This window comes from Canis aureus, chromosome 31, assembly GCF_053574225.1.
Source record: "Canis aureus isolate CA01 chromosome 31, VMU_Caureus_v.1.0, whole genome shotgun sequence".
Lineage (NCBI taxonomy): Eukaryota > Metazoa > Chordata > Mammalia > Carnivora > Canidae > Canis > Canis aureus.
The window spans coordinates 13,215,652-13,238,923 of NC_135641.1; the positions used below are offsets into that span (position 1 = coordinate 13,215,652).

The 23,272-nt window shown below is 37.3% G+C and overlaps 1 long non-coding RNA gene across 2 annotated transcripts in view; it reads right to left on the reverse strand.

Annotated features, from left to right (window-relative positions):
- LOC144302365 (uncharacterized) overlaps window positions 1-18,885 on the reverse strand; it is a 73,028-nt gene extending 54,143 nt beyond the window's left edge. The window contains exons 1-2 of one of the 2 annotated variants that reach the window (XR_013369217.1): window positions 18,650-18,885; window positions 1,345-1,427 (exon numbers count right to left, since the gene is read on the reverse strand). This is a non-coding gene — a long non-coding RNA (uncharacterized LOC144302365). The remainder of the gene's footprint in view (window positions 1-1,344; window positions 1,428-18,649) is intronic. The other variant, XR_013369216.1, reaches the window with a different exon arrangement.
- Between the last annotated feature and the right edge of the window lie 4,387 nt (window positions 18,886-23,272).

Sequence of the window (23,272 nt, forward strand, 5' to 3'; positions counted from 1 at the left end):
TTGGTTTAGTATTTAAGTAATCACACAGACTTAAGGTCATAACTCTGTTTCCTTTCCTTAATTCTCCGAAGGGAAAAATGCAGGATGAAAATTCAGAAGGCTGTAGCTCTAAAATTCATTGGCATGAACAAATATTTGACATTCCCAAGAAAGAGAGCGAATCCTAGAGATTATGCCGTTAAGCTACAGCTGGATTGTTATTTGTCTGCAATTTTAAATCCTGGCTGTTAAAATTAATTACATTCAAGGAGAGTTTATCAGAATAAAAGTCTCAGACGTGATAGTTTTAGTCTCTGGAATTAAAGTGGCACCCATGAGCCAATAGATCACACTGAAACAGCCAGGCTTGCCGTTTCGAGTTCTTTAAACAGACTTATTCTGATTGTAACAAAAACACCCATAAATCTATGCACATATATATTGATCTTGGCTTCCTCTTAAAAATGACTCTGTCCTAGTAAGTTGGCATATTTCATAAACAAACCAACAAATTATTGATCTATCATATACTCTAAAAGTCCTATGAAGAATCTAGGTTGCTTTTAAGTTCATACTACACCTAAGGGAATGAGAAACTCTGAAATGAAAAATAGATATTTAAAGAGAAGCATGGAAGATATATAGCTGTCTCTTTCTGCTTCCTCCTGACCTCCTATTGTGATTCAATCTGTGTGTACCACAGCCCACATTGTAGCTACTGATACAGCACTTAGTACAGCAGGGCTGTTTCTTCCAAGAGGCTGCAATAATTAAGTTATTCCATTTAATAATTGCTTTCTGAAAATGCCTGTCTGGATAGACCTTTGCTTAAACAAAAGAGGTGTAGATTAATATATTTGTGGGGTATGTTCTATTAAAACCTCACAGTGGAAATAGATTTAAAAACGCACACACGTTGTTTTTGATTTAGTCTAAAAAGGATACTAATGTGAAATATTTTATGAACAAAATTAAAATGGTAACTGATACATGAATGACAGTACTGAGTGAAAGAATGATGCCTATACATCTTTTCATCAGATGTGTTTTTCATAGGATGAGGCAGGCTCTGGTAGAGGCTCAGGACGTCAAGACAACATTGATTATTGATTATAAAGATTGCAGTTCATATGAGGAAAGTCGCTTGGTTGTAGCCAAAAGCTGGAGTAATTGTGTAGGGTCTAGGCCTGTGTTTGAGAATCTTAGATACGTAGATACGTACTGTTTTGTTTTGTTTTTTTTCAAGACTAAACACTGTCTTCCGCCTTTCAGAAAGGAGAGACAGAAAGTAAAATACAGGCAGAGATGACTGAATAGACCTTAATGGTTATTGAAGCATGGTAAGTAATGGAAGCTGAAGAATACCTGAGGCCCAGTCAGGGTGCTGGGGAGAGCCTGGGGTGGTGGCAGGCAGGAGGCAACATAATTTGGTGTGGTCAGGTGAAGACCTGTGGGAGGAAGGGAGACATTTGAGCAAAACCTTCAAGCAGGTAAAATGTCAGCAACGGGGATGATGGCTGGGGGAGAGTTTCAGGAAAAGGTGACCATGGCAAAGACCTGGGGTGGGAGCGTGTGAGGTCAGGTCAAGGTTGCTGGGGACCAGTGTGGGCGCTGACTGCAAGAAGGAAAACAGTAGGAAAGGAGTCAGAATGGTAGGCTGCACCGAGGGCATTTTGGAGCCACATGGAAGGCCACTTCAGGGACTCCCAACATCCACGGAGTGAAACACAGAGCTTTGGCTGCTGAAGGTCAAGCATAGAAGCAGGGAGGCCACTTGGGAGCTGCTGCAGGGGGTCATGGCCCACACCTGAGTCACACATGGGGGAGAGCTCCGGGTGGTGACCATGTATCAGATTCTGAGGATACCATATGGTATGACTCAAGTCAAAAAGGCTTCCTCATCTACAGTTGTAGAGTGCAAAGAAAGAGGGGTGGGGATGCCATCAAGCTTTCTGGTGAGAGCAGCCTCAAAGCTGGGAGTGCCATTTGCTGAAAGAAGGGCCATAGAATAGGTCTGGGCATGGGGACCAGGGCAGGGACTCAGAAGCTCAGACTTGGTCTTTTGCTTCTTGAATGAGATGTCTGTCAGACATCGGGACAGGAGCGGGCACTGGGCTGTCTGGGGTTCAGGGGCAGATTTCAGCAGGCAGCAGTTGGGTGTCCTGAGTGTAGAGGCACATTTAGCGCCAACAGAAAGGGTGAGGTCCCCATGGAAAGAAGTGTAAAAGTGTGTGAATACTGCAAAATATCTTTGAAATCTCAAATCTAACCACATTCCCACAACATCAGTCGTGTTTGTATGTAATAAGGAATCTACCAAGCAAATGGTATATTTGGGATGATGATTGCTATGTTTCACATGTTTAAACATAAATCAACACAGCAAACGTGAGCACAAGCTCTTAGGAACCCAAAGGTGAGAGTTACGTTATTTTAGGCCGGCATATGTTTGCTATACCAAATCCCAGGATATTCCACACACATATACACAGTTCACAAGACTGAACTTCATCACATAAAATAAAGTCATTTTATGACTTACAATGGCATTAAAAGGAATGGTTTCTTACATCAGAAGATCAGGCTTCATTCTCTGGTTTGAGTGTTCCCTTAGCAATCAGTCCATAGGCAAAGCATTGTCTCTAATTGTCAGCTGTTTTGGCTTTGAAACGGAATCATAATATTTACATGGACTAAATTGTAGTAGAAATCCCATTTTTTGAATTTTCACTATTACAGCATCAGTTTGTCCTTGATAAATGTTTAGAAATTTAGAAACTTTTTTTCATATTAACAAAATATAAGATGTTTTGGTTATTATTTCAGTATCAATTTGTAATTATTTCAAAGGTTAAAGATTGACCACAGAACTTTCTATATTCCATTATGATATAAGCGTTAATTCGTTACTCAGAATTTCTATATCTGCTATTTTGGGAGTTCATTCAGTGCATCAGTTTCTGAGAAAGTTGTGTTAAAATCTGCACTGTGATAGTGAATTTATCCATTTCTTGTAACTTTTCTTTACTACCGTGCTTTTTATAGTTTGTTAGGTACAATGCAGATCCAGGAAAGCTGTATCTTTTACCTGGAATGAATCTTTTATCGTGATATAATGATGTTGGGCTCTGTTGCTTTGTCTAGTGTAGATTTACCAACTTGCATTTGGTCATGGCTTGCCTGATATGAGGTCAGGGCTTTGGGAGGGATTCTGTTTTTGTTCATTTTATCTATTTTTAATGTTTTAATTTTTATTGAGAAGTCCTCCTGTTTTAACAGGAAATGTGACCCATTAACTGTATTGTTCTCACTAATTGTCTTAGGGTGGATAATCAGTAGCAGCCCCTGGAGGGGTGGTGGGTGGGGATAAATTGGTTGTAAGGTCAGTTTAGCACAGTTCTTCCAGAGACTTCTGGAGAGCCCAGAATAGCAGCTCGGACCCATCTGATCAGGAGGCTGGAGCTGGAGCTCTGTATCTTCACAAGTCTGTTCCTCACTGGTGAAGGGCTGCCTTTTAGTGACAGGACAACGAGGTCACCTGAAGCACATCCTTGTCTCTGCAAAAGGGCAGCTCTCAGTGGGAGAGATGGGGTGTGGGCTGCAGGTGGCAAGGCTACAATTCCTAAGAGAATCTGTCAGACTATGGGCATGGATCTCACATTTTTAGGCACATGATATGATCTTCCACTGTGTTATGTATACTCTATTTCCTAGTGTTTTGTTTTCTTCCCTCTATTTGTTCATATCTGTTGGATCCATTTATCTATCATCTATTTAGCTATCTGTCTTCTATTTACCATGTACTTGTTTTTTCCAGACATAAGTTTGAAACTATAAATTATCTATATTTTAAGTAATCGTAAATCATGCTAATGTGACTATGTCTAAAATTAATCAATGCAATAAATAAAAATAGCAAATCTACCTCTAACTGATAATTGGTGAGAGATACGTAGATGTCATTCTGAATAACCGCCCCAGTTTTGGTGTCATTGCTGTATAGTACTTTGTTTTCACCTTTTAAAAAAGTATTGGGAAAAAGTTTAATGTTATTATTGTGTTGTTTTTTTTTTCCAAGATCATGGTTACTTGGATTTATGGGGGGTAAAAAAGAGGTCTTTGTTTATTTTCCTTTCTCATATTCTTACTTTTCTATCTTTATTCGATTTCCTTAAAATTCATCCTTCGAAATTCTTACAGAAAAAATTTGTTGCCTGGATATTTTCTTTGTTTAAACAATGCCCTCTTTTGCTTGAATTCACTGGGCACATGATTTCATATTGAGCAGTGTTTTATATCAACTCATTCATGTTACCATTGGATGGACTACTGACCCCAACAATTATTGCTGTTGCCTGGAATGTATTCAATGTCATAGTTTAAATATTTTAGTTTATATTTTATAAATTTAATATATTGGCTTTTTTTCAGTACTCCAATTCTAATACTTCCCAATATGTTGGCTTATTTTATTGACTCTTTAAAACGCAGAAGAAATAAAGTCACTGTGCTTGATGTACCTGCTGCACAGTGGTGAGGGCTGGGAGGGGGAACATTCACCTGGGCCCCAGCCCCACTGTGTCCACAAGACTTCCTACATCCATAGGACAGGTGCTTTGTGTTTTGTCAGAAGAGAATGCTGTCTCCTCTCCTTAACTCCCCAGAGAGCCATGCCTGAGTTCACCAACAGTGGTAAATTATTATGATCTCCAAGAGGACTCCATGAGGATGATCAAAGAATTTTTAAAAACCACTTTACTTGGTTGTTGAAAATCAGTAAGAACAACCTATTGGAAAAGATAAACACTCCTCAAGTTACTGGTTTGAGATGAAATTTGAGATAATTAAGCAGGAAATTAAAACAGCATAAATAAACACATAAGAAAGGCACAGAAACATACACACACATGATAAGCTTGGGTATGTTGGTGAAGTGGCTTGAAAAAGAGGTAACCCGCCCCCCTCTCCAGTTTAAATATGATCAAAATACATATTTCAGAACATCATAAGAGTAATTAAGGGTGGCCATTCCTAGATTAAGTTATAAATATAAATAATAAAATATTTAGGGGAGCAAAATATCCCCAGTTGTTTTTTTTTTTAAAGATTTATTTATTTATTTATGATAGAGACAGAGAGGCAGAGACACAGGCAGAGGGAGAAGCAGGCTCCATGCTGAGAGCCCAACGTGGGACTGGATCCCGGGACTCCAGGATCGCGCCCTGGGCCAAAGGCAGGCGCTAAACCGCTGAGCCACCCAGGGATCCCCATCCCCAGTTGTAATCTTCTGAAGATGGGTGTGATCTCAGGTATGTATTAGGATCGCACATGTATTCTTTTCTTGCCTTTTTTTTTTGTAAACGGAACTTAACTATCTAAACTCCTGGAACTCCCAGGTATCTTTCTGATAGGACCCTATGAATATTTACTCGAACAAGATCTTTATTTAAAAGCTTACACTGAATAAAATTCTCAGACAAAACTTTTAAGCTATCAGAATTATCCCCATCTGCTCCAAATGTGATTTATCAGTATTATCAACTTATAAGCTTATTGCTCCTATTACCACTAATAATGTGATTGCAATGGTGAGGATCTGGTTTTTATTCAATTTCATTGAGGAAGAAAAGGATAAAGAAAAACCCTGACCTTTCTTGCTGTCAAGCCTACCAACTTTTTAAATAATAATTTATTTAAGCTTGCTAGTATTTTTCTGCATGGCAACTACAAATATGAGTTTCCTATGTGATTATTTTGCATGAGAAATATGTGGATTTCAAACACAGATATTCTATTATTCAGTACACTCACATTTTTTGTTACATTTGGAGAAATGTGTTAGCAATTTGGCAACCATTTAAGCTTTATTCAGTTTTTGAATTTTTGACTAAAAACTCAGAGTCGTGTGCCACAGACATCACTGTGGGAGCTGAAACCACCCCAAGCGCCGCACATCACTCTGTGAGCACGTGTCTGTCTCCCACCTGAACTAGGTCATAATTCCCGGCTCCCTCTACTTACAAACCTTGCTAGCAGCCAGTAATGAGAAAGCAAGCCCACCTTTATTGAGTGATATCAGGGGCAGGGGTTTGGAATCCTGGAACACAGAACGAAAGTGGATCATTTCAGTGATCTAAACTCTAATATTGACTATGGGGGGAAATCCATGGCAAATTAACAGTGAATGACCAGTGAAGGGCATGGTGCATTTGCAAAATCCAAGACTGTTTATGAGTAGGAGCATGGAACAATAGAATTCACTTCTTTTTCTTTTATTAATGTTGAATCAAACAGTCAAGAGCCTCTGCAGAATTCTTGTTTCCTACTGCTACAAACCCTGAGAATCTCGAACATCTGACATTATGTGGCACCGCACATTTGATACATTGAAGGTCACCGTTGGTGGAAAGTACTGGTGCAGATAAAGGCTACTAAGCCCAGCAAAAATTTCCCTTGCAGTTTGCTATTGTCAAAGGTCAGTACCCAGACTCACATGTATCTTTATTTCAAATTTGTTTCTGCCAGTTTCCTGGGCACATGAAAGCATTTCCAACTTGTTTACATTTTCATTTTTGATTGCTGGTGAAGGCTTGCACTTTCTTTTTAAATGTTGCTATTTATTCTTGATATTTCCTTCTGCATTGACTCCTGTATCCATCTCTTCTGAGCATGCATCCACATCCCAGGGGAATTTTTACCTCTGTATTTTTTAATTGGCTATTTTTTTTCAATACTGTGTTTTCTGTTGCTTTCCTTTTCATATTTGAATTTTTAAAAAGTTGTTTATTTTTATGGAAGTGTAATTGACATGCAATTCTGTGTTGGTTTCAGGGGAACAACAGCGTGTTCCCACAGCTGTATGGTTTTCAAAATGCTCACCCTGATGACTGTTGTTACCTAGAGTCTTTTGCCCAATGCCCTTGCTCCTAGTGGTCAAAGTCCAAAGAAAGAGAAGTTGTCTGGGACACTGGGGAATTCTGATGATGACTTCTAAGGCCGGTGGTGTTTGGAATTGTCAATATTTTAACCATCCTCACGCTTGCTATTCTTTTCCTAGACCATGCTAGCACTGAATTCGCCAGATATCATTCATTTTGGTAAGTTCTCTTAAGTAAGAAACATCTCAGCCCTTTCAATCACTATAATTTATGTTCCCTGATCTCACCCTACCTATTTTCCACTGTAACACATTGCAAAGTCTTACTATATTAGCTTAGGTTTCAAAGCCAAAAAAGAAGGTTTAATCTTGCAATTTGTGTGCCGTATTCTCCAAGGAGAAAGGTCCTCACAGCAAGAAAGAATGAGACTGTTTAAGATCTCTCTCTACTTCTGGACAAGGGCAGATTAATTGAGTATAATGTTGAGTTAGAGGGAGAAATATTAAGCCTGAAACAATCTCAGGAGTCCCTTAAGACTGACCTAAATGTGTAATTTGTGTTTTCCCTGCTGAGCACAGCCTTAAAAGAAACTCATTTTTTTCTGTGATGAATATCATCCAGTCTCTGCTTCCTGCTAGCCTCTGACTCATCTGTACTTTCAGTCAGGTACCGAAAAACACACACATCTACTTTCTGTTCTTTAACGCATTTTTATCACCAGTATTTGCACGTATTTTCTTTATATTTTCCAATGGGCTCTTTATATTTTTTTCAGTATTTTTTTTTCATTAAGTACTGCTTTTCCGTAGGGCTCAGAAGTAGGACTGTTGTCTGATGGTGCAAAGGCATGAGATTGCTTGTGCCTTAAGTCCTCCCTCAGCATGGACTTCAAACTCAAAAGAACCAACAGATGAGAAAATGCTTAAGTGGGAAAAAACAATCACAATGACCTTCCTCTGTTACTGTCTACCTGTTTTGCACGTGGCTGGGTGATGGTCTGATGCAAATGCAAAGGGAAAGCTCAGCTCACAGTGAAAATTTTAGACCTAGATTCTTAAACAGAATTTAGTTGATCTAAAGCAGTGCTTGGAACATAGTTGCTAATGAGTGCATCTGACTCATTAACCAGAAGTCCCAAGCTTCACTGTACATGGGATGGTGCATATAAATTAGAATAGCATTTTTCACTGAAGCTTGCTTCACAGTATCTAGCATATGCAACATTTGGCATGGAGATTTTTCACTAATTGAACATTCACTAAATTCCTCTGGGTAAGATACCTTTTTTCAACAATATGTAAAAAGGACATTTACACTCTGTTCTTTGTAGGAATAATAAAACAAATTCCTGAACAGAACTGAGCTCAGATTCTGCAACAAGCTATGATAAACTTATTATATGTACATATGTATAGAAACTGTGGGAAAATACAGAATGTTTCTATTCTCAACTCCCTTGAACAGTATTGAGTCCTGAAGTGAAAAAAAAAGTAACTATATAAATGAGGTGTTGCTTTCTCATGAGAAAATGTGAGGAGGTCTTCCTGAATTAAAGAATTACAGATTGTGTCCTCCCAAAAAAGAAATGAAATTTACTTTTGCATAAAGTTATATCCAAATAAATAAGAATAATGTTAATGTTTAGGTTAAATAAGAAATTAAAATTGTAGCAATCCTTTTAGAAAAATCTCTGAGCATTCTCTTTGTCATCTAGTAAATTTCAAGTTTTCTTTTTGATGGTTAACAACTAGGTAAATTCCTAAAGTCATATTTTATGAAGTTATAAATTATCCAAGTTTCTTGGCCAGAATGTGGTAGGCTAACTCAAGCAATATTTGAATTTTCCTTTTTTTTTTTTTTTTAATATTTGAATTTTCTAAGACTCTGGAGTAAGCCATGTGATGTCATTTCTTTTGTCCTCAACTTCATTCATTTACCTTCAGTGATATTTTTCCTTTCATGCAGACTCACATTTCAATCAAAACTCTTCTACAAGGAGACAAATTTAGAAAATAATTCTTCATAGTTTCAAAGAGGCTGAAGATTTCCACCACCAGAAAAATGATCAAATCTTTCCTTTTTCAAGCAGGATTGCCCTGAAGCCTAAAGAGTTCACATGGTGATCTGCTTCCAGACTTCTCCTAAATTGTCATCTAAGCCAGTGTGTACATTATTAGCCTGAAAAGACTTTGGATCTAAGTGTTTGCCTTATTCATACCTCCAGAAATACTTCAAGTATCTCAGTTTGTGGATGGCCTCTTGCCTATTCGATAGTTAATAAAAATTTTCCCCTGTTCTTTTTATTGCTTAGAATTTTAGTCAAACACTTGAAAATGTTCTCTAGGATGTTCCATTCTCTAAGTGTCTTCAAAAAGTGACAGGTTGAAGTCCTCACTTTGATGAAGTTCACTATTTTTATACAACATTGAAAGCACCATGTTGGAGATTTCTGGCCAAGTCCTTGTCAACAACACGTGTGAATATAGCAGACAGAGATTTGCTGTAGGGTATGAGGCATCTTGGCTCACCAGAGGGACAAACCTAGGTGTCTGTGGTCAACCCTCGGCTTGACTTTTCCCAAACCTAATATTTTGCCTGGCGAAAGAATAATATTTTATATAATGTTTATATAATATTAACATATGGTAACTTTGAGACTGTTCAGGAAAAAAGGTAAACCCTAGAGAAATCTAGTTAGTATGGCTTTAGTTAAAAGAAAAAGACTAAACTAAAATCACAAATCTCCCTCCATTCTCCCCAAATAGTAACATAACAACCATTTATTACTCTCACAGATGCATGGATTGGGGAATGAAGATATGACAAAACTGGATGTCTCATCTCTGTTACAAGATGATTGGAGTCTCAGCTGGAGACTTGAAGTCTAGATTCTAGAATCATCTAAAGTGTCATTTGTTCACATGTCTGGTGGTTCATGATGGCTTCTGGCTATTGCCTAGGGGCTCACTTTTCACTTTTTCTTTATGTGGGTGGGTTCCAAAGGTGAGAGAGAGAGAGAATACTATGTGGAAATCATATTGCCCCATGACCTAAACCTGAAAGTCAAGTTTCATTCCTTCTACCACATTCTAGTAATTGAAGCAATCACAAACACTGGTCAATTAAAAAAAAAAATATTAAAGCAGAAGCCATCTCTATGGAGATCTACAAGATTCTGGAAGGGCATAAAGGACCAGATGTGTTGCTGTGATTGCTTGAGGGGAAAATACAGTCTGCCACACACAAACATACCAGCTTGTTAACCTGATTTTCCTTAGACAAGGAGAAAAAAAGAATGTTTTGTTTTTCCTTTATATATATTCATATTATCCCATCTGTACAACAAACAGGCATTACTCCTTCAATTTAACAATTTCAAAAGAAGAATTTTTTAAGAATAAAAAACACAACTGGAAATACCAAGAGCTAGCAAATATGTGGACATATTGGCTCAGTGGATAAGAAAATAGAAGACCAAGAGTAAGGTAACCTAGCTGAAAAGAAGGCAAGAAGCACAGAGAACATGTGAGTATGAAAAGAGACTAAAATTAAGTGATGGAATTAAAACAGGTGTCGGGAAGAGTAGAATCCACGTTGCAGAGCATTGAACTGGTGACACATATGTTAGGTAGAAGAGTGCAGGAAACCATGATGGAGGAGAGGTTTGTAGTGGGAAGGTAGGGATGCAGATCCATGAATGACAGATTGGTTTCTTTACAGATGATATTCAAATAAAGTTAAAAATATAAAGTTACACATACTGGTTTCTCCATTTGAAGACAGAGCTAACCTACAGATGAAAAGCCCTTGCCAAATACCCAGAACGATGGAGGATTCATAAATGCCAATGTATATGGATGTATTGTTATATTGTTAGCAGCATAAGTTTATGTTATAATTTCAAGGATAACATGAAATTGACTCAGATGGGCAGGAAAGACATCAAGTAAGTTGTTCAATTCATGAAATACATATTTTGGAATCAGATGGGGAAAAAGAAAGCAAGAATGTAAAAGGATTTGTATTATTTCAACCATAAAAAGAAGGGAACCCAAAAATTCCACAGACAAAGGAAAAATAAGAGAAATGGTAATGCAGTTCTCTCTTAGAATAAAGTACTCTTCCAAAAACTTGAGCTCATTAAATCCTAAGCCTTGGCTAAATGGATGGCAGGAGAATCTTTTGTCAGCCACCTGGGAACATGTGACACTATTCACTCCTTGCTGGTCTCACCATATGAGCCTCTTCTGCCCTAAGAACCAGACAAAGTAGTGGAAATTAAAGCCAAAACCAGCTAAAGGAAAAAAATAATAAAGAAGAGAAGTCAGTTAAATTGCAAAAAGAAAAGCCATAAAGGCAATCAGTGAAGCAAAAGTCTGGTTCTTGGAGAACTCTCCAGGTGGACTGATTAGGGAAATAAGAGAAGAACCACGAACAACCAAGATTGGAAATGAAAAGCTGTCATAGACACTATGGGGAGTAAGATGGAAGCAAGGAAGCATCACAGGCAAGTTTATGCTTAAGAATTGGCAAGCTTAGATTAAATAAATTATCTTCAAGAAATAAATTACCATGCTCAGTAAAAAAAAAAAAAAAAAAAGAAATAGATAAATGGTAGTCAGAATTTTTTTAAAGAAATGGAATTTGCATTTTACAAACCTCCAGCATGAGAACTCTAGGGCCAGGTGGCTTCATTGGAAAATTCTACAATTTAATGAAAAAAATAATATCAATGCTGAAGAAGAAGAAGAAGAAGAAGAAGAAGAAGAAGAAGAAGAAGAAGAAAAAGAAGAAAAAGAAGAAGAAGAAACATTTCCAAAATGATTTATGACAATATCATCCTAATATGTAAATCAAAGACATTGCAAAAGAACAAGATACAAACCAGTATCTCTCATGAACATAGATGCAAAAATCTTCAACAAAATATTGACAAATTGAAGCTAGAAATGTATAGGAAGGATAATATAGCACATACATGTTGCTTTACCCTAAGAACACACAGCCTATTCAACATTTGAAAATCAGTCACTGACTGCATATTATCAAACTAAAGAATTCAAACAATATAAACATCTCAATTAATGCAACCCCCCCCCCCAAACTGACCAAATTAAATTCTCTTCATGCTAAGTCTCTTAGAAAACTGGGATATAAAGGAATTTCCTTAAACCAATTAACAAGCATTCATTTAAAACCTACAATTAAATTTTTATTTAAAGTACAAGATGAAATATTTTCTCCTAAGACTGGACAAAACAATGGTGTCTATTCTCACCATCTTGTTTAATATCCTAATTACAGTCCAAGCCAGCAAAGTAAGGTAAGGAAGAAAAAGGTACAAATATTGTGAAATAAGTAATTAACCTATATCTATTCACAGATGATATGATCATCTATGTAGACAATTACAAAGAATATAAAACACTAATGAAATTAATAATTTGTTTTATAAGGTCAAAGAGTATAAGATCAATATACTAAAAAAAGCCAAATTTAAATTTAAAAGTGACATCTGCATTATTTACAAAAATCTTAAATATGTAGATATAAACCTTAAAAATTATGTGCAAGAGCTTTATGTTGAAAGTAAAAATAGAGTGTTGAAATACATCAGAAAAGACATAAATGGAGATATATGCTGTATTCATGCACTGACTAATATTAGGATTTCCATTCTTATCAAATTGATATATAAGTTCAATAAAATCCCAACTGAAATTCTAGGAAACTTCTTTTTGTTGAAATGACCAAGCTTATTCTAAAATTTGTCTCGGAATGTGAAAGATTAGAAAAGCCAAACAATTTTGAAAAAGAAATACAGAATTGGATGACTCATTTAACTTGGTTTCAAGATCTACTACAAAACTGCAGTAATTAACACAGTATGATATTGATAAAGAGAATAGAGATCAATTGGATCAATTTCTAAATAATTATACTGAGTGAAAGAAGCCAGAACCCCCAAAAGAGTATATATCGTACAAATTCACTGACATAAAAATTATAGAAAATGTAAACTAATTTATAACAACATAAAGAAGATCAGTGTTCTGGGTAGAAGTGAAGGAAGGTGAAAATTTGGGGGTTCACACTCTTGGTTGTGATTACATACCACTCATTAGACCACGTACTTTGTGTGTAGTTTATTGTGCATCAAATATGTGGAAATATATATATATATATATACTATAAACTGAGAAGGTGTAGAAAAAATAGTGTTCCTCATGTGTTCATGATGGAATTAATAATTTTATCTTTAACTGGTTTATCTATTTTTCTCCCCAAAGAAGAACCTGTATGCTGGATACCAAGAAGCAAGAAACGGAGGGGAGAGGCAAGGGAAGTTAAATCAAGGATGTGTTAAGGAGCTGACCAGACAATAGAGACAAAGGAGCTCAGTTCCAACGTGAGCACCATGTGCAAGGGACACATGGGGAACTCCACATTTTTCCACTGGCTCCCATCTTCTTTCGGTCCAGGAATTCTCTCTAAGGTGCCAGCTCCCTTGCTCTTCCAGGTTGTGCATGCATCAGAGTAGCTGAGTGAGTGGACAGAGTCCCATGGAGGAAGGGCAGACATGCACCTGTTGGAAGGGGTTGTATGAGTATGTGCACCTGGCTGTTGCAGGTACAGTTGCAGTGAAAAGTCAGATGGAGAGTATGTGAGGAGCTTGACAAATATCCAAGGAGGTGGCACAGTCATCCTTGGCTCACGATTCCTGACTCTCTTTGAAATTAATTAAGTAATCAATTGATTTAATAATATCATGAGGCCACTGTTCACCTCCAACACTAGAACATCACCAATAACATGGCAGTTCTTGAGGTGTTCCCCATCTATCCCACTCCAGTTCCTCAACTAGTCAAATCGACCTCTGGCCTGATTATTTGTGTTCATCATCCCCTTACTTTGAAAAAGTTCTATTACAGATTACTCTATGCCTCATTTTTGGGCTTAATGGAAATATATTTTAGATATTATGCCATGGGACTTGTTTTTCACTCAAATTACATTGCTAAGATCCAGGCATATTTTTGCATGTAATTGTAATTCATTCATTGTGCTGTTCTTTGATTTTTCATGGTGAGAACATACTGTTATCCATTCTCCATAATTGATCACGTAAGTCAGATATTGCTCTTATATAAACATTTTTGTGCATATTTCCTGGTCCTTATGTGAAATGTTTCTCTAGAAACAAGCAGTGATAATCTATTGTGGTAGGGAGCATAAATATACAAGGCAGCGCCAAGTGCTTTTCTTGATGATTCTAACTCCAGCCAACATCACATGGAGCAGAAAACCATGTAGCCAAGCTCTGTCAACCCTGAGAACAGCATATTGTAGTGATTAAGTCACTAACTCTCTTATGTAGCATCAGACAACCCAAATGCAAATAATTTTATTGCTGGGACTCTTAGGTAAAACAAATGCTGGAATCACCCGAATTATCCATTTTCTAAAACTTATATAATATTTACTAATTACATTTAAAACAGGAAAAATGCTATCTACAAAACATCTTTTTAAGATGTGGTTAATATAGTACTTAGGCAAAATTTTTTCATACACAATGTCTTTAAAAACCCAACTCAAATTTGTTGTTGTATTAGGGGCAAGATTAAAGTTTTTATTAGTTTCATGATTAAACAAGAAATAATTAAATGAAATGTACTAAGGATCTCTATTGAAGAAGAAAATCTAAAGAAGTTGAGATAAATTTAATGATGCCAACTTCAGGAAAAAGTAAAGTAGAATATAAATAATAACAGATTTACAATATTTATTTAAAATGCTCAACTAAAACAGTTATATTGTAAAGTCAACAAATTAGAACATATGTATAAAAATAGAAGAAAGGCATTCTGGCCATGCAGACACAGTACTAGCAATGAGATGAGTCAATAGTCAGAAAAACCTCTTCTATGATGGCTTACTTGCCTAGGATGATCTCAATAGAGTTCAGGAAGACAGTTGATCATATCCAGTATTCTTTCATGATTAAAAGAAGCAAACAAAACCAAATGGAAGTCATTTAGGAAACAAGAAGTTACTTACAATTATAAATCACCTCTATTTATGCAAAGAACCAACATCTAACTGAAGAATTCAGTTAATTTCTATTAAAGTAAAAAATTTCAAGAAAGAATGTCAACTGTCCTGTTTAGCACTGATCACTTTTCTGATTTTTTAGATAATCATATAAAATAAGAAAAGCAAATAAAGCACAACTTTCCAAAAAGATGAAAAGAGAATGTCAGTGTATGCAGGTACCTTGAGATTCTACAAACCTACCAAAAAAAAAAAAAAAAAGAATAAGCAAAACTTAAAATAATGTGAAATTCAATCAGATTATCTATTATGCAAAATAATTTGACAGAATTTTGAACTCTTTAATACTAGACATTACAATTTATGCCAGTATAACAGTGGCAATAACCACAAATGTGGAAAAGAGCCATAAATTAAAAAAAAACTCATAAATATATTTAACCAAAAAATGCATAAGGTCTGCCTGAAGACAATTTCAAATCTTACCTGAAGGCTACATATGGTTTAAATAGATAGGCATGACATGATTTAAGACATTAAAAATATGTCTCCCCAAAAAAAATGTCTCACAATGTTATATAGATGTGTATACAGGTATAATTTTTAAATTTTTAAAGTTTAATTTCCATCAAAATCTTTTTTTAGTGATGTCCATTCAGATATGACTATATAAGACATCTGTAAAATGGACTGTGAGAAAGCAACATTTTAAAAATAACAATCAACCATGTGGTGTGCCTGAAACTAATGTGCCATTGTGTGCCAACTATACTAAAAAAAAAATTCTTAAAAATAAAATAAAAATAACCATCAAGAGCTCTTGGCAGTATAGTAGTTATCAAACAGTATGTTACTGATAAAAGAAATAACAGTGGATGGAACAGAAGAAATTAGTAGAACAAAATAAAAAATATATTTTCTTACCATTTTAATACTATCAAATTGATTTTTATGTTTGTTTATGGATTTCTAACAATCTGCACTAAAACACAGGTTAACTACTTAGAAAAAGTAAGTTTAGATGATTTGCTTTTTATAATACACAAAAATAAGTTTCAGCGGGAATATATATTTAATAAAACTATTAATGAACCATAAAGACAAATGCATGAACGTAAACAACCATGAGGGTCAGGAGGAATTTGCTAATTCAAAAGCCAAAGGGAAAAAAGGTGAAAATATTTTGTTAGATTTGTTTATGCAGTTCTTAGTTTCTGAACCTCAAAAAAGACATCATAGAAAAAAAAGCATCAATATTTGCACAAAAGAATAAATCAGAGACTAAGAAAGTCAGTATTATATAAGCTATTGTGCAAACTGAAAAGTAAAATGCAAAGAATCTATTGTTAAAGACTTTAGTAAATCCTGACTCCTGGGATCTGATACCCCCTACCACACACTTGTGCACATGAGTGCATACACACACACACACACACACACACACACACACCATTCCAGTAAACATCTCTCTTGCTCTTGAGATTATTGACCCCAAGAGACTCCGAGAATCCCACTCCCTTCATATCCACAGTCTGTGCCTGACCAGGAAATGTGTGAAACTGTCCCCTATCCCTGCCCTTTTGTTTGGAAATTGCGTCCATTTGCTTTTAATGGTCCTATGTTAAGATCGGAGAAACTCTGAAATAAGGTTTTCAGGAGCTGTCACCATAAGTTTATTATTATTATTATTTTTGCCATGAGAAAAGCAGTATGAGTGATATGGAGATCGAACTACCTATTGAGCTTTCTATTTATCATCTATGTGTCTATCCATCTGTGTATCTATCTATCCATGTGTCATCTCTCTAGAGACAGAGGGAAGTACTCTAAAAATGGAATTATGGTTCGTTTGGATATGCTCAATAACAGAATTATAGATTGCTTTTGTTATTTTTTTTACTCTTTTTAGTATTTTTACCTACTAAAAAAAATTCAGTAAGCAGATATTGCTATCATCATGAGAACAGGAATCAATTAATCATTTGTGTTAATGCACTTTTCTAGTAGCCTGTGGTTACCCATAATTCCTTTCCCGAACAATAGTGCTAAACCTCCGAGTGCCAGGACTTTGAAATCCATCAGTCAGAGACAAGAAGTCCCTGGCATTTTCAAAAGATTTTAGAAAAATAGCATTTGTACAGTGATGGAAACCGAAGGGCCAACTATTTTATTTGCCTTTGATTTCATCAGAGCATTGATTTTCTCCAAATATTCTTACAAAGAGTGTGTTTTACTTTGTACAAATTATAACATGCTCATGCAAATGAGCATACAAATATTAGTATTTCTTTGAGAGGAGTTTGGTAAAGGAGAAAGACCACTGGACTCGGGGCCTGGGTCTCTTCACCACCCAGCGGCATAACGTGCCTGGGTGCACCATGAGCTCCTGAGCCGCTGTGTTCTTCAGCAGGAAACACAGAAGGTGGAGGTTTTCTCCAAACTCCTGTTTCAGGATGAGGCACACACGGGTTATGTTGAATTCAGAATCTTTTCGCCGGTGCAGTTATGCGAGGCAGCTGAATCAAGGAAAACATTTTTTCCCTTTCAATTTAATCATTATGCTGGATTGTTTGCCTTCCCTATTGCTAGGGGATGGAAATGAAACTCTACAGTTAAAATGTAACTTGAAAGAATTTATGTGGTTCACTGGGTAATAATTGCAACATTTTCCATGGCCTATTAAAGAGCAATTTCTTTGGTTTTATTAGGTGTTTCAGAATATTTTGAAGGGTTTTTCCTAGTGTATCTTTTCTTCTTCTTTTTTTTAAATTTTCCTTTGAGTGGCATGATATTCCTGTATTTCAATGGAGAAAGTGGAACTAACACGATAAAATGAAAATTTCCAACGCAGTTCTTTTACTGCTTTTTTTTTTTAGCCGTTGTAATTGAAGAGAAACTAACCCTCCGATATTCTTGTGATTTACTAGTTCCTTGAAACATATTTACACTTAACTTTTATCAATGCACAGAATTAAAAACAAAAAAACTGTCCGCTCCTCCCTGCTCAGGGGTTTAATTAAAACGTATCTTCTGAAATGTATCTGATAATGACGCACACAGAAGCACGAGGAACATTCCTTTTCTTCCCTCGCCTGTGTTGCCTTTATAAATCCGACTTGGCTCTCGGCCAGAGACTTTCAGAAGCATCCCATCTTTTAGAGGAATCATTTTCTCTGCGAGCTGCATGAATTCCACAATCACCATCAGGGGATGAAGGAGGCTCGGGGGCAGGCGGCGGGCGTGGGTCTGCAGACGCGCAGCCTCTGCTTCCCAGGACCAGCCAGTGGGTGGGGGTATAAGACAACATTTGCACCATCAGCGAGCTGGGCAGCTGCCTGTGTGCGAATCAAATCTTCCTTAACAATTGCCACCGATAAAAATCAGCTTTTCCTCTTAATTACTGCTAAGTGAATACCTTCTGATCTAGCAGTCAGATGGTAAGGCTGATTATTGAGCCGGCGACTAACACTTCTGGAGAGCCAGAAATTCCCCGAGCGCTGCACGGAATATTTGCACGCGCGCGCGCACACACACACACACACACACACACACAGGAGATCCCACCTAAGCATTGCAGCGACACTGTGGCACGGACACCCACAATTTTAATGATGTGGGCACGGCAGCTCAGCACCCCCCAGCAACCCCCTTTGCTACTCTTGTAACTCTCAAAGCGGTCTTGACCCCGGGGTAGGTGGGGGGGCGGGGAGGCAGGGGAGGTGAAAACACACACTTACCCAATTAATCCCGGTCCCTGTACTGCCAAGCAGGATGCGAGTCCTCGGATCTCACCCTCACGCGCGAGGGGCCAGCATTTACCAGCGGGAAAGTTCCAGGCGTTTAAGTGCTGTGGCTAAGTGCAATCAGCGGGGCTGCAAAGTGGGCCAAGGTCACGGACGGGAAGAGGGAGTCCTGCAGGAGAGGCCCGGCTGAACTCAGCCAAGGGATGCGGATGCTCCCCACATTGGAAACATGCAAAAAATATAAAGGTGAGTTGATGTGTACGAGACGTTCAAATGACTGGGGAAAAAAAATACCCCCATAGGAGTATTTTCTGTGTATTTTTATTTTTTATTCTTTTGCATATTTCGGAAGTGAACCTGCTTTGTCACTGCATGTCCACTCTTGAGAAATACTGCCTAGCTTCCATTTGGAGATTGACACTGCTAGACTACCACCAGCCTCTTTCCCTGTGTTAATCAAATGACCACACATACAGGATTGTAAGTAATGCACACCCACATAGAGTGTGCAGGTGCCCTAGATCTGCTTGCACCTTCACATCAAGGGTAAGCTGTCAACAGTGCTCCGCGGGCCCGGGGAAATACTCCTCGGTGGTGGGCTTCCCTGTGCCAGTTGATTTTTTTTTTTTAATTTATGATAGTCACAGAGAGAGAGAGAGGCAGAGACATAGGCAGAGGGAGAAGCAGGCCCCATGCACCGGCAGCCCGATGTGGGATTCGATCCCGGGTCTCCAGGATCACGCCCTGGGCCAAAGGCAGGCGCCAAACCGCTGCGCCACCCAGGGATCCCCCTGTGCCAGTTGAAAAGAAAGAACCCAGGTCAAAACCACGGATTCAGTAGCCTCCCACAGACTTGCATGCTGGAGAGAATTAAAAGAAAAAACTGCATTCCATATATACGTAATACAGCAGCTGGGGGTGGGGGGGTAAGCTCACTGATGTGAGAGTCTTAGTAGGATGTTTTTGAAAATCAGCTCTGTTGAGGTATATTTGACATAGAATTGACTGTGCATATCTACAGTGTTCAATTTTATAAGCTTTGATCTATAAATTCTTCCCCAGGAAACCATCACCACAGTGGAGATAATGCACGCATCATTCACTCCCAAATTTTGTCATAACCCGCCCCCCACTCCCAGTCTCTTCCGGAGCCGACTGCTCATCTACTTTCTCTTGCTGGAAATGAAGTTCACATTTTACCGAAATATGAATCATACCCTATGTACTTTTTTCTGACTCCTCCCACTCAGGATGCTTCTCGTGATACGCATCCGTGTGGAAGCCTATATAAATGATTCATTTATTTTCTTGCTGAGTGATATTCCATCATAGGGATGTACCATAGTTTATCCATCACCTCTTGGTAACATTTGGGTTATTTTAGTTGTCGGCTAATACTAATGAGGCTGTTTAAACATACCTTGGGGGTATTTTGTGGACATATACCTTCATTTCTGCAGGGTAAATATCTAGGAGCAGGGTGGCTAGAGCAGATGGGAGGAGTAGATTTAATTTTTGAAGAAACCCAGACTGTTTTCCAAAGTTATCATGACATTTTACATTCCTACTCACATAGTCTATGAACGTCTCTGTCCATGAACGTCTACTTCCTCCAAATCTTCTCTAACACGTTGTAAATTTATAAGGTTAGTCTTTTTCTTTTCATGTCTCTCTCTTTCTTTCTTTCTTTCTTTCTTTCTTTTTTTCTTTCTTTCTTTCTTTCTTTCTTTCTTTCTTTCTTTCTTTCTTTCTTTCTTTCTTTCTTTCTTTCTTCTTTCTTTCTTTCTTTCTTTCTTTCTTTCTTTCTTTCTCTCTCTCTTTTCTTTCTTTTTCTTTCTTTCTTTCTTTCTTTCTTTCTTTCTTTCTTTCTTTCTTTCTTTCTTTCACATGTTAATCATTCTATCAGGGATAGGGTATTATCTCACCATGGTTTCATTTTGCATTTCCCTGATGATAAATGGTGTTGAGTATTTTTAGTGTGCTTATTTGCCATCTGTATGTTTTCTTTGGTGATGTGTTTGCTCACATCATTTGCTCATTTTTATTTCATTATTTTTTTCCATTTGCTCATTTTAAAACTTGTCTTTTTGTTTTCTTATTATTTATTGCATTTCTGGGTTTATATATTGGTTAAAATTCTTATTGATATGGTATTGGCAAGCATTTTACTCAGCCTATCATTGTGTTTTCATTCTCTTTAAAAGTATATTTTGAAGAAGTTTTCAATTTTTATGAAGTATGATTTGCTGTTTTATTTTATTTTTTTTAATTTTTATTTATTTATGATAGTCACAGAGAGAGAGAGAGAGAGAGGCAGAGACACAGGCAGAGGGAGAAGCAGGCTCCATGCATCGGGAGCCCAACGTGGGATTCGATCCCGGGTCTCCAGGATCGCGCGCTGGGCCAAAGGCAGGCGCCAAACCGCTGCGCCACCCAGGGATCCCGATTTGCTGTTTTAAAGTTCAAGTTAAAGTTTTTCTGCTTTATAGACTGGGATTCTAGTGTCATATCTAAAACATCTTTTTCTAAATGAAAGTCACAAGATCTTACATTGCTTTTTTTATTATTACAAAAATGCTGCAATAAGTATTCTTATACTTATGGCCTTGTGAGCATATATCTCTAGTCTATAATATATATATATTCGATAATCTCTCCAGATCTATTGAGGTATAATTGATATATATAATATTGCATGAGCCTATGGTGTATGACCTGTTGATTTGCTACACTTACATACTGCAATAGGATTACCAACATAGTGTCTGCTAACACATCTCTCAGATCATTTCCTCTTTGAGGTAAGAACCTCTAGGATCTAGTCTCCCAGCCACTTTCAACTCTATAGTACAGTGTTATTGTCTATAATTCTGATGCTGTTCATTAGATCCTCAAAAGGTATTCATCCTGTAACAGAAGTCTGTATACTTTGACCAACATCTCCCCATTTCTCCCACCTCCCAGCCCCTGGCAACCGCCATTCCGCTCTGTTTCTAGGAGTTTGGCCTGTTTGGATTCCACAGGTGAGAACACACAGTGCACATCTTTCTCTGTCTGATGTAGAATGTGTATTTAGAATAGGCTGCATACTTAGGTGTGAGCATTTTCACATTTGCTGGATATTGCCCAGGTGTTTTCCAAAGTGGCTGGGTCCATATGGCCTCCCCACAGCAATGCATATTTCCGTAACCCCATCCCACATATGCCCTCATCAGACTCCTTAATTTTTCACCAATGCCATCTCCTTGTAGTGCCAATTTACAGTTCCTTTTTTAAGGCAGAGCTGAGCATGTTTCTATGTTTGTTGAAGACTCAAGTTTATTCTTTTATGAATGACCTGCTCTTGTGTGCAGGAAGGGGCTGGAGCAAACCTAGATTCCGGTGTGTCCTAGGGGATGATGGCAGAGGCAAGTTATCGTTCATCTCTTCTTTGGGAAACATATATGAACATATTGCACTTGTTTCTTCTCTTTTGTTTTTGTTTTTGTTTTTCTGATTGCTTAAACCCATGAGACATGGAGCCAGGGTCTCCAGAGCATGTGGGGAGAGGCTGATGAACAGGAGAGCACACAGTTCTCCGTGAGAACAGCACGTCCAGCTTTCTGAAAGCAGCCAGATTGTCAGCTGGTCCCAGCTACCTTAGTTGTGTGTCCCTTGAGGAAGCCTGGCTGCCTTGGTGCTGCCTTCCCTCCTTCTGCTCCACTCTGAGTGGGTGTTTCTAGTCCTTTCCCAATGAGACATCACACCCTGTTTCTGATGCATGCTCATATCCATCATATGACGATAAAAACATACCTCTGCCTATTTCTCTAATGTATCAATTTTAAAATTTTTCTTATTACTCTGTCTGGATTTCAGCATATTCTGGAAGCTATTTTCTTGGTTTGCTTCTTGTGCTGTTTGTTCTTTGTTTGTTTAAATAACTCTTCCAAGTCTTTGGTATGCTTCTAATGTTTCTAGCTATTTGAACTTGAAGAAGTTACATAATATGCTATAGCTCAATATCCTCATTGGAAAATTTATGATGATAATAGTATCTACCTAATAGATATCTTGACAATTAAGTGGGTTAATATATATATGCAGCAATGAGAGCAAGGACAGACAAATAATAAGCACTATATAAATGTTTGTTATCCTTATTATTAATGGATAATGGAAACGTCTTTTGTAACAAAGACGTTTTAATGTTAATGTAGTCAAAATGAACAATGACTTGAGAGGATAATGTTGGTCTTTTAAGATCTCCTTAAGAAGTCTCACCCTACACTGATGTTGAATGAATATTTTTTTGTGTGTCATCTTCTGAAAGTTGATACCTTTGCATTTTAATCATATCTTTAATCCACCCGGGACTTACTTTTTGATGTAATCAGAGTATTAATTTTATATTTTTTCACATATGAAAAGTTGTTTTCAAAAAAATATTCTGCTAGTCTCATTCATTTTTATTTCATCTTTCACACAAAATATTCACATATACATGGACTGTTGAGCATCTATACTTGGTTACATGCTCTATTTCTGTGTCCATGCATACATGCGTGCTCTTGAAGACTAAAAATTTACCCTTTAATTCTGATTAGGTGGGAATGCTTCTTCACTTCTCCTGGCTGA